Source organism: Limulus polyphemus, unplaced genomic scaffold, assembly GCF_000517525.1.
Source record: "Limulus polyphemus unplaced genomic scaffold, Limulus_polyphemus-2.1.2 Scaffold23, whole genome shotgun sequence".
Lineage (NCBI taxonomy): Eukaryota > Metazoa > Arthropoda > Merostomata > Xiphosura > Limulidae > Limulus > Limulus polyphemus.
The window spans coordinates 1,570,052-1,583,455 of NW_013665633.1; the positions used below are offsets into that span (position 1 = coordinate 1,570,052).

The 13,404-nt window shown below is 33.6% G+C and overlaps 1 protein-coding gene across 1 annotated transcript in view; it reads left to right on the forward strand.

The window, feature by feature from the left end:
• The first annotated feature begins 1,207 nt into the window (after positions 1–1,207).
• LOC111085639 overlaps positions 1,208–13,404 on the forward strand; it is a 53,834-nt gene continuing 41,637 nt past the window's right edge. The window contains exon 1 of the mRNA XM_022385210.1: positions 1,208–1,735. The gene's annotated coding sequence lies outside the window, so the exon portion shown is untranslated. The remainder of the gene's footprint in view (positions 1,736–13,404) is intronic.

Here is a 13,404-nt window from a genome sequence, read left to right on the forward strand (position 1 = left end):
TCAAAAACGCCCATAAAAACTGCCAAACACAAAATGTGAAACCGAAAATGTGCATGTATCTCCGTATAGACCCAACAAACCTTCATGCCAAATTTGGTGAAGCTCCATCTACAATAGGCGAAGTAGTTGTGAAAAAACACACACAAAAACGCCCATAAAAACCGCAAAACGCAAAATGCAAAATGCAAAACTAATGAACCTCCATACCAATACATTCACAGCCTGCGATGTAGTTACATGAACATATAACATACAGTGAGTAGTATTATACGTATATAGATTATATGCTAAACTTGCTTAAGTTTAAATTCAGTGCAACCTGTGACAACAATTTACACTTTTAACCCACAACATTACAGCATTTGTTTAGGAAATGAGAATGCCGGGTGTTGCTTAGTGGTTAGCATCCTGAGCTGCATATAGGAAGGTCCAAGGTTCGAGCATTGGATATGACGCTGAACAAACTCAGCAGTACTTACAGCTGCGGTCGCGTTATAAAAGTGAGAGACAAATTCAGTCGGTTTTTCTGTTCAACTGAAAGTAGAAATGCAGGCGGCGGGTGCTGTTAACTGGTTGCTCTCTTTCTCGTCAACTGTTCTACACTAGTGACGTCTTTTCTTGACCTTTTAATTCGTGCATCGTGTATGAGGTGCCGTTCAGACAGAAAATGTTAAACACCAGTAAATGAAAATTAAAAGCGATTTCTCTATATTTTTTATGGACGCAACTTGTTTGTCGAATTCAACATAACTTGTGCAATAACAGCAAACCAAACACAGGTAATTTGAAGTTTTCTGTGATATTTTGTTTGTAATCAGATCAGTTTCATACGTTGTTTCACTGTTAATTCAGTAACTTTAATGAGGCCTTATTTAAGTAACACATAGAATTAGAAAGGCATTACTAACTTCTATACCAGAACAATTTTCATTGAAGTAAATGTGTTTATAAGAATAACACATAAGAAGTTAGAGTAATAAACTATGCAAAATGTTGAGGTTTTAATCTACGTGTGACATCTTTTGATCAGACTAGAAATCTTAAAGAGCCAATTTCTTCAAAGTCGTGCAATAGGAGACTAAGAGACAAGTGGACCTTTTACTGGATAGTGACGTCATACATGCGCAACTAATATGCTCACCTTCGGAAAACAGTCACTCAATAGTTCGTCGCAACTGTGCGAGTATGTGCATGGGGCGCTCACAAAGCAAGCACGTGTTTGCTTCTTTTTCGAGGACGCATTAATCTGTTCAGCCTTGTTCTTGGGTTATTAGAAAGAAATAAAGCTGTAACTCAATTTTAAATAGCTTCTGATGGTGGTCGATTCAAAAAGCAACTCTAGGTGGGGAAAATGAGCAAAAGTTTTCTTGAACCAATCGCTGGGTGCACCCGTAATAACAAAATATATAAAAAACAGTTTTGAAACCCGTGTCAATAATAAATATCATGTGGATGAGAAGGTTCAGTGGCAATATATACATTCGGGAAAACATAAAACAGTTTTCTAGGGTGTAGAGGAACGGGTCTTATTCACTGTGTGCAATTCATGGCTGAGCTTTACAAGCACACGAAGAAACGACAATCTGGAGGCGCGTCTTTATAGCATATAGATAGACAGCTATTGGATGGTTTGCCGGCTCAACTTTATCGACCGAGGTTGCATCTCCTTCCAACGGTATGAAAGACGCATTCATGGATTCTTTAAGCCTACCTGTTACCATTCCTACTACTGCAGGTAAGTGTCATGTCTGCTTTTTCTAAACATCTGTTTCCAAACCTTACTTCATTTTTACAGACTATTTATATATTACTTCGTCTATCTCTTTGGCTATAGTTTTTCAAGGTTTGGAAGCAATTTTAAAGAGTTTACTGTGTAGTTATCTCCATGATCTACTTTTTTTTTCCTTTTTTCCCCTATGATATCAATGCATGAAAGAAAAAAAGGCTTTCTGTGAAAAATTACGATTAAAAAAACGTCATCTCGGCTTTATTTACCTTTCATCCGTCAACCACAAACTTTTGGTGCTGCTTATTTGATTAAAACCAATAAAATTAATAGTAAAACAACGTGCATTTGTTAATAAAGTTGTACTGACCATGAAAAAAAATTACAATCTGAATCCTGGCTTTACAAAAATGGTAAATTTTCAGGCGGCAGTGTGCCCAAGTGTGTCTGAAATGTTCTTAATAGAAATGTTTATCGCAAAGAAACTCATTTAAACTTTGATGAATTATGAGTAGTAACTGTAAAGTAGCTATAAACTTTCTGAGACGCCTTTAATATTTTTTTTTTGTATTATGATGACGGTCCTGATAGCCGATTCATAGTAAATTCTGTACTTAAAAAAGGACAACTTAAGTTTTACAGTTTATAATCTATAATTTCAGCGTTGAACATGATACTGATATATAATATAACAGATAACTAGAACAAATATTTCATGCTAGTATTATACGCTTACACTATTGTGGTAACTTTCAAAAGGAAAAGCATATTCCATTAATTATCACCATTGTCGTTGCCTCTCACTCTAGTCACACTATACAATACATGGTATACAAGATATAAACACTGACTGGATTATTTCCATTGTAATTACGAACAATATAAGTAAGATATTATTAGGTCCATAATACGTCCACATTATCATGTAATAGAATAAATATATATAGTTTGCTGTTGTTCTTCTTCTAATTGCTAATATTGAGTTTATAAATATGTCGCATTTCATTACGTGCTGAATGCATTTTGTTGCTGGTTTACTATTAATGCGCCAATTGCACATGCACTAAAAAGCAATGTTCAGTACAGTATGTTTACCAAAATATTCAAGCTTGTAGTTTAGTTTTGCAAAATGTTATTTCATTGCATGTTACCACGTTACTCCATTAGAGAAAGAAAACAAACAGTAAACAATACTTTTATTAAGCGTTCGAATTACTGTCAGCGTTAACTTTTCAAGTGAACCACAAAATCTACATTAAAACTGATCAAGGAAAAGTTCATGAACTTCTAAAAATTATTTGGTATACTGGAACTGTCACAAGTAGGTGTCTAATTTCAACCGAACAGTATGTACAAACTTGCTGTTACCGAAATCTTTAAAAAAAGTTAAAACGTATTAATGCTTCCTTACCTCAAATGTGCGGTTTGTCTAAAACACAGAAAAGAGATTGTCCCCTATAACTTTTAGAGTGGAATATGTCACTTACACATTATCTTAAAGTTAGCGGGACTTCTACGTCTAGTTGTTGGGAAAATCTCGCCATCGCACATCTAAAACAGTGTAGACTTTGCTGACAAAATTAAAACACTGTCCTAAATAAAGGGAAATAGATGATGATGCTTTATTTACCAACGTGCTAGTTGATGAAACCATAGAGTTTCTTATGAGCAAATTAACCCGACTTGAACATATCCTTGCCTGTTCCCATTGACACTTTATCTCTATTATCGAAATCTGTGCTAACAACGATATATTTGGTCAGTGTGTTAGACCAAAATACAGGATGGCCATGTATAATCTACTTCCTCCAACACTATGCACATGTATAATCTACTTCCTCCAACACTATGCACATGTATAATCTACTTCCTCCAACACTATGCACATGTATAATCTACTTCCTCCAACACTATGCACATGTATAATCTACTTCCTCCAACACTATGCAACATTTTCATGGAATATTTTGAAATTGAATTACTTCCTTTCATAAATACAACCCCCCAACCTCCAAATGGCACAGCAGTATATCTGCAGACTTACAACGCCAGAAACCGGGTTTTGACGCCCGTGGTGGGCAGAACACAGATTGCCCATTGTGTAGTTTTGTGCTTAACTACAAACAAACAAATAAATATTTACCTTTCATACATTCCGTGGTTCCGATATGTTGATGATATATGTTTTATATGAACAAACCAAAAAGGTTACTTTGGAAACTTTTCAGTAACTTTAATCACCTTCACCCCATTAACAAACTTAAAATTGAATGGAAAAAAATGATCAACTTCCTTTCTTGGATATTTTAATAACCAGAGAAAACATAGAACCCGTCCTTTCTGTATACCCGTCCTTTCAATGGGAGAAAATCTATTTTTTAACTTATCACGAGTCGATTATAAAGCTCCAAAAGTTATCCTATGTGCTATCACCACCCGGGGGGCGATGTCAATTTGCTCATGATGTCAGTAAGCATAACAATGCACACTATCCACTTAGAAAAGTTATGACGATGGTCATTATTTCAAGGTGCAAATGCGATAATCGTATAGTTTATAGCGTGAGAACTGTTTTACTTGCAGCTTAACAACACGAAAGTAGCATCAAACGTTCTGTAAAGAAAACATCAAGCAAAATATTAAACAGAAGCATCACCAGTTCTCGTGTTCGTAACAGAGTGGCGATAACGTTAAATAGTTTATGAAATGTATAAGAAACTACAGATGTAATTTTAAAATGGACATGTTAGAATATTTCCTTGAGCCGAAATTCGTTATAATTTCAAAATGCTTATTATGACCTTATGATGTCCACTGCAATTCTGAAGAATTAACATTCGATAACCGATTCATAAGAAGAGGTTTGGAGCATAAAAAGTTCATGATGTATTATCTAAAGAAGTTTGGAGCACAAAAGCCAATGATTTATTTTCTGAAAACTTAAATACAAAGCAAAACGTTACGGTAACACTCGACGTATAATGTACAAGATTAATGTGACATCTCGTATTATTAGCTTGTATGTTAATTACCAGCTCTCGGAAATCTCCCCACTCTACGTTAAAACATTATTGTCTATTTATTCTACAGACTCATTATTATCTGACGATACTGTGTAGTGTTTGTTTTTCGGTATGCTTCTTCTTTTGTTTGTTTCACAAGGACTGTAATTCCCTAGTTTTGTATGTTTGTTTGTTTTAATGCATTTGGCTATCTACGCTTTGTTCACCTCGTCTCTAATTTAGAACTGATAGGATACATGGAAAGTAGCTAGACAACCACCAACTCTTGGGCTCCACTTGTCTGATCGAATAGTGGGATGTTAACGTCATTATTATAATTAGAAGAAATATCCGCCCTCCGGGCTGGTGTAACTGTTAGTTCTTGCGGAAGGCTATTGGACCTGAGGCCTTTTCTGGAATGTTCTACCAGTTCTACAACAATGTACTCATACTTGACATTCAACAATGTTCACCATTCATGAGAAAAAGGATTTTTTTGAAATTTTCGTTTAAAAATGAACTATCATTACAGCATTACATCACAGAGTAGATTTTTATTAAAGTATTTCTTTGTAGACGTAGTTATCAATGAAAGTGCATTGCTTTTCTGTTGCAACACTCGTGAGATTTTCACTGAAGAAAAACAAATATTTTTTTTATGTTTGTTTTATATTTGAAACTTATTCTCCTTTTTTTTTGTAATTTTATTGGTTAAATCTGAAACATGTCATTTTTGTGGAAAATTTCAATTATTTTATTTATTGCTCAGCTATAAAGATACTGCCTACTTATAAAAATGTTACCCACTCATGATAGGTGCGGTAGTTTCTGAGATCCGAGATTTAGACGTATACATCGCAAGCTCCATTATAAAAAGATTCATCTACGACCTGAAATTGCGAGTGCGTTTTGGCGACATCCGGACGAGAACCCTGAATGCTTAGATTCATAGTCAGGGCACGCTGACTACTTGATTAGAAAGTGAAGCATATCGGTGAAAAGATGTGTTATTCCTTCGTTTTTAGTTTAATAACTGCGAAGTGTTAGGGGTCATGAGTGATCGAGTCTCCATTATATTTTAGCCTATTACAATGCCTTTAATCAACAGCATTTCTATCACCTGGCTATAGCACGTATTTAACATTATGATTTGGTATTGACAATGTGCTTTCATTGATTTTTGCTCAGACTATAAGCGATGGCGCAAGCCTCCTAGAATTGGTAATATCTAAAATGTTTTCAAAATTTCAATAAAATCTACGATTACTATTAACGTGTTAGCCTAAAACGAAATAATCATTTTCAAAAATTCAAGGGACAGGCGAAATTCACGTGAACATCAGCACGAAGGGTCAATTTCCATAATGATAATGTCCATCATCATCTCAGTCCATCAAATATAATATATTTCCTAAAAAAAATCCTAAAATGTGTGGAACTAAGCGCCTTTTGATGATTTGTCTCATCATATTAGTGATATTAGGTGAGATAAAGTATCCAGGAAAGTGTTTAAAGTGCGGGGAAGAACAATACGTCAGATAAGATATTGAGAAGAGATAGAATGAGACAAAAAAAAAGGTAAATAACTTTGTGAAGCAAATAGCGAAAGACATAAAACATAACAGCTTTAATCTTAAGGAGATATACATCGATTAGAAATAAAACAATAAAACGAAAACAAGATCAGGAGATAGTTAATGTAATGTAGCCACCAGTGTTTCTTGTAAATGAATAGCTGTCATTAGCGTGTATTTATACTTATAATTCTTCGTCACTGCTGGTGATATTTAATTTCTTTGGTCTTAGCTGGCTAAATTTTGAGAGCCCAAGTAGATATTTTAAAGATTAGGAAGGTTTACGAAAAACAGGAGATTACCATTATATAATCTGATTTGAGACTTGAACATTTTTGTTTTTGTCTAGATTTATCAAAAACTGGGTGTTTTAAGTGCATTGTTAGGCCTGATGATAATATTATAAATCTGGTTAGATAAGCCAAGGCGGTACATCAGTAAACTTGAGGTTGTATAACGATAACATTCGAGGTTCGATCCCTGTGATAAGCACAGTTCTATACCTCAATGTATAGCTTTGGGTTTAACAACAAAACAAACAAAAGAATAAACAACAGTTCTAGTTTCTGGTAACGAAATTTCGCATGTTTGTGGCGTAGAGTCTAGAAATATCAAAAACTACTCTTAAAGGGGAACAGTTCTAATGATTCAAGAGCATCCGTAAGTAGAGCCCCTCCCCAGTGACACAGCGGTATGTTTGCGGACTTACAATGCTAGAAACCGGGTTTCGATACCCGTGGTGGGCAGAACACAGATAGCCCATTGTGTAGCTTTGTGTTTAACTTCAAACAAACAAACTGAATAAAAAAGGTACATACAATACAAACAAACCATAAGTAGACTATCAGCAAAGTGTGACGGATTTAGAATTATCTTTAATTCTTAATCACAATGATGTTTTAAGACCTTTACGTTCCTGTTATAGTTCCAGTATTCTAGCGATCTGTGACCATTACGTCCATGTTACTGTTCCAATATACTAGTAATCTATGACTTATACGGCCAAGTTACAATTCCACTGTACTAGTGATTTATGTTCATAATATCTGTATTATAGTTCTAGTATTTGACAAAAACGGTGTTATTTCCAAACGATTAAGTGTCTTTCAATAAGTTAAACCTAGTATAGCTTTACTTCAGCTCTTACGTCCAAGATACTGCCTTAAGATAAATGACGAGAGTGTAAAAAAAAAAAAGAGGTTTAGGTATGTAAAACTCTAAGAAATCGATGAGCTATTATGCAACGAGATTAACAATACGGAAGGCTAGTTTGATGATAAGTATAATAGCAGTGCACGCAACCATATCGAGTGTCAACCCTAGCATAATACAAGATTAACATAACTTCTAAATCCACAAATAATGTAACGCGCCTATTGAAAATATAATACCAATGGCAACTGGAGTATCATAAGTTGAATAAAGCTCCCAGTGGCACAGCGGTATGTCTGTGGACTTATAACGCTAAAAACCGGGTTTCGATACCCGTGCTGGGCAGAGCACAGATAGCCCATTGTGTAGCTTTGTGTTTAACTTCAAACAAACTGAATAAAAAAGTACATACAATACTTTAAAACTGTGTATTTTTTATTTTCATGTACCTCACGTTTTGATCAAATTTGGAGTTCCAATAATTTTTTTTCTATTTACATTTACATGTTATACTCCTTATATCATGTTTAGAATATTTTAAAGTAATATGCAGTTTTTAAGTGTTCTGTTGCTTCGAGATTTAAATATATATTTTGATGTTGTTTTCTGTATAGATATTTGGAGCTTCTTACATAATTGTGTGGTACATGTCTGCAAAAATAGACGTGACCACATGCCGTTTTTTGTTCATTAAGTATGCAAATAACGTAAGAATTGATTACGTCTACTCTTCTGTAATACTATATTGTAAGTAGAAATACCATAGTATTCGAATAAGATATATATTTTAGGATAAGGAGCGAAATTTATTATTAGTTAATAATGGCTCGTAGTCTGTTTATAGATTCATCACTCAACGTAGAAAAATTTGGGAGTACGTTTAACATAATCCAAGTGTATTGATGAGCTGTTATATTTTGTGGTTCAACATGCAACGTGAATGTTCTGTGAATTGCAAAATTATTCAATTATTCTACTCAACGTAGAAAAATTTGGGAGTACGTTTAACATAATCCAAGTGTATTGATGAGCTGTTATATTTTGTGGTTCAACATGCAACGTGAATGTTCTGTGAATTCCAAAATTATTCAATTTAACTCTCGTTTATAATTTTTAAATTATATGTATATTAGTTTAAAACCTGAAATATTTAATTTTGTGTGTGTGTGTGAATGTCAAATGTATTACAAGAAAATGGTTATTGTTTGTATGTCATAGATGCGAATATCATACATAAATATGATATGTCTAGGCCATTAGAACCTCTTCTACTATGAAATATTCATATCTAAGTTTGTCCTTCAGTTCAGGTATCGTGTGGTTACCTAATAAGTAACATTCGTGGTTCAGGTGACTCAAGAGATAAACACAATCTGGTGGCGAAGCATATGGCTTCTGTAGTATCCATTCCAGCGAACCTTCCGTTTATAACACGGGCCATCTTGTTCCTAAGTTAGCTTTTGTATATCTCCATGCTGATCGATAGCGCTCATCTAACCTGTGAATTGCCACACCAATGTCAACAATCAAGTCACACGGTAGATTTCAGTGTAACCACGTTCATCAGTTGATCTTATGCGTTAATACTAAATTAATTAATGACAGGGGTTAAATTTACTCTCTTTATATACAATTTTCATTATACGAGTAAAAGAAAAAGATATTGAACTTTCTTGTTGTTTCTGTTTCTTGAAAACTCTAATTGTATTTATATGTTGTTTTTTTTATCAAAGCTTTGTGCAATTATTCCTCGAATATCATAAAATTGGATTTAGTATCTTCATATGTTTTGTTATTTCTTCTTCCTAAAAGTAATAAACTTGGTTAATGGTTAAAACTACTTTCTTACCTTGAATATGACTAAGCTTTCAATATTTTCCTCCACTTATTAAATTCTTGGAGAACAAAACTAATTGTACATAATACTTTTGTTTGTAAAGTTAATTAAAAGGTTTGTATCATTTCTGTCGCTTTATACAACCGCTGAGAGGAACTACATAAAATGTTAGTGTTATGACTAGTCCTGCAATTTTTTAACATTTTCTTTCGTTTTCATATTTTTTATGAATGTGGAAATTTAAGAGAAAAAAATTGTTATTTAAATTTATAAACGACTTTCAGCAACAAAATGTTTCACTTTAAAAACATTGAATACAGTAAATTAGCGTACCTCTAAGTGTATGAAATATGTTGCTGTAAACAACTAAAAGATAATTGAAATTTGTAATATTTTAGCTTTGAAAAAGCAAAAACATTGCTATAAATTAATGTCCATCACCTCTCACCCTCTCGATTCATTTATTTGCAAGTCAGGTATCTGATGAACTTTGAAAACTAATTTTGATTCAGAAAATTCAAAATAGTTCGTAGGGCAGTAACCAGAAGGCATAATAACTTATTTATATGCTTCTTTCTCGTTTTCTCTACCTTGAACGTGACAGGGAAATGAATCTAGTATTTTCAGAGAACATTCCGTTAATTTACATTGAAAGCGTTCTGTGATCAAATCAAAGTTATGTCGTAAATAAAGGGAAGATGAATGAATAAAACATAGGAATTATATCTTATCTGCATGAAAATAAAAAGTCATCTTACTTTTAACAAGATGATTTTCTGGTTATTTATCTCCAAGGTTCCAGTCGCGATATGGCGCTGAACACGCTCTGCACTTTCATCTATGACATCGCTATAACCGTGACAGTCAATTTCGTATTCCGTTAAGAGTAGCCGAGTAGGCGGAGAATGCTGCTGACAGATTGCCCTCCCTATGATTGCGATACTAAATTAGGGATAATTATACCTGAACATTAGGACTATTGGCTCAACTGAACGTTTAAACCATGTGTTGCTAAGGGTGAAGTTTAGGTTGAAAATACCATATTTCTTACACTTTATGCTCTTCTGAGAGACTTTAGTTCAGGGGTCGGCAACCCTTCAAAGAAGAAGAGCCTTTTGTTTGTTTGTTTTTGTCTAAGACTAAAACATTTCGAGCGCCGCAACATGCCCTAGGCCTAACTGCTAGCCTAATGCTAACCCTTCCAACCGCCCAATAAGGCTTCGGCATATCGCTTATATTTTATATTTAAATTCTAATTGGTTGACGACTATTGTGTGGCAATAAAAGCTTTAGAATTTGAATGTAAAATTGAAGCGGGTATGAAGTGCAACTGTATCATGTTTATTTTATTTAAAATGAAAATAAAAAACGTTCAAAGATATAACGCAAATCTGATATTATCATTTCGTCTGCATACTTGATTGAGTCTTTATTTTAATTTTTTTTTATTCTGACAAATGAGAATTTACGCCTTTTTTTTTAAGTATATATAAAGAAGCACGTGCAGTTATGCAAAGAGTCGCATGCGGCTTCCGAGCCGCGGGTTGGTGAACTCTGGTTTAGTTAGTTTCAGTCCATCGTAAGCAATAACATGCGTTTAACGCAGGTATCTAGATTTGTCCAAACTTGGCCGCATAATAATGGGTTAGCGGCAAGATTACTAGTTGAAAACGTGAAAATCTGGAGTTCAATTTCCCGCGGTGAACGGAGGGCATATAGCTCATTGTGAAGCTTTGCGCTGAAAACGACAACAACAACGATAATGACGGCAGATTTAATTTTGCAGCCCACTCGGGGTCCCACTTTATCGAAAGGGTAAAAATATATCGTTTTTACATTATATTATTTAAAAACCTGACCATTACCTACTCACAAATAAAAGAGACGTAAAGCGAGTTAATTTCCATTAAGCCACTATCGTGCTTTGCAGTGATTAAATTGGGATTTTGAAACTAACTTTTGTGATCCCCTTTAACATTCCAATCAGAAAAACGGGAACGCTAATAGCTTGAATCCTCAAGAGGCGAAACTACACCCTGGAATCTTCCGCCCTAATTTAACCCCTGGTGCTGGGATGCGTTTAATTATAATGTTATAAAATATAGCAAACGTATTTTAAATAAATTGGACACAGTAATAAGCGTAAGAGTTCTCTAAAGTTTCTTAATGACAAAAAATGTTTTATGTTATGAAGGGTCATTTTTAATTTGGAAACGCTTATAAATAATATATATATACGATACTTTATTTATTTTATTGTTTTAACGCAAACCTTGTTGGGGCTATCTGCGATATGGCCATCGAGGAGAATTGAACCTCGGATTTAAGCGATGTAAGTCTGTAAAGTTTCTGTTAACATATATGTTATAAGGCGTTCGTAAATACACATACTACTCTTGTATTCAAGTAAACTGAGCAGGGAAACTTCCATGCTCACCTTTACTCCAACGATAATTCAATTACTCAAACAAAATCAGCTCAGTTTCTTCAACTATGAATCGTTCTATACGGTTTGTCATTCTTTCACATATTGAGCAGGTAAATTCACTACACAATCATTATGTGATTGAAAGGGAGGGAACCTTACAGGCAAGTACAAAAAAATTCAAAGACGATTTTTTTTAAATGTCATTATTTATTTACTGATGATTCGATTTTATTACTCATTCAGGATCGCTGCCAGTCTAACCTCAAATTGCAATTATTTTAGACAGGATTAGAGTAAATTAAGCTGTGAGACCTTGGGTGTGGTCAAATGTATCAATCGAAATGGTTTGACCTCCTGTAATTAGATATCAAATTTGTCAAGAAATGACGGAGCTATGATATAAAAGTTTGTACTTGGAAAAAAACCCATAAAACTCAAAGCCATTCTATGAGCAGCTATGCCTCGGCTAAAAAGATAGAGAGAAGTAAAGAAAGTGTTCTCACGATGTTTCAAGCACAAAAGGTTTAGCTACTAGAAAGAAAGGTGAGATTTGTTTAATTTTACAAATCTTCTTTATTTGAAATTTTTGTGCAAACTCCACAAGGACGACCTGCGCATATTTGTGCTCAGTTTTGAACAGATAGACTTGAATAATCTGATATCATGAGAGTATACGAAATAATTAAAAAAAATACTGACTAATAATTAAGAAGGTAGCTACTGCCTTAAACATCACAGTGGTACCTACTAACTTAGAAACCTTGCATTAAGCAGGTAGAAAAGGACATAAGTAGGAAATTTCCAAGATTCATAATAGTAAGATTTAGCAACAGGCGTCTTAATGAAAAATTGCTCCAAGGAATGAAAAAGAAGTTAAGAACGAAGGAAAAGAGCATTGTTAATAAAGAACAATATATATGTAAATGAACATTTATTACCATTTATCAAAAAAAATGTTTTCCATGAGGCGAGGAATATTAAAAGAAAAATATATATATATAAATGCTTATGGGTTAAGAATGGTAAGAATTTTTTAACAGACTCTAGGAATCTATAAATATTACACGCATTAGAAATTAAGTTATCCCGAAATATTGTAACTTAAGGTACGTACGTTTTACTTTTGATGGTTATAAGTAATTTAAGTAGTTTCAACTATTTACATTTAGATTTTGATTATATGAGTTATATTGAAATTGGTCAAATTGAAAATGAAATTGGTGATTTTTGCTGGTTTTCAATATGCTATATGAATGCAAAAGTCTGAGAAAGAATACTGATGTAATCTTACAGGAACTACAGAGTATAAAATTTGATTTTACTAGAACTTGATTCATAGATGATGATGTGATGTTTTATACTCTACGTTATTCTGCATATTTTTGAATTAAGAAAGGCAGAAAACATGGAGATATTGCAGCCTATGTTGGAGAGCAAATGGTTTTTTTTATGTGTGTTAACTTTATTGATTTCAAACTGAATTTATAGCATTGAAGATTAACAATTTTAGGATGTCTCTGTGGGTCACCTAAGGGTGATATAAGAATATTCATGGTAAATTTAGAAAATATATTAGTTGTTCTGAATAAAGAGTAAAGTTTAGTAAATATATTAGTTGTTCTAAATAAAGAGTAAAGTTTAGAAAATATATTAGTTGTTCTGAATAAAGAGTAAAGTTTAGAAAA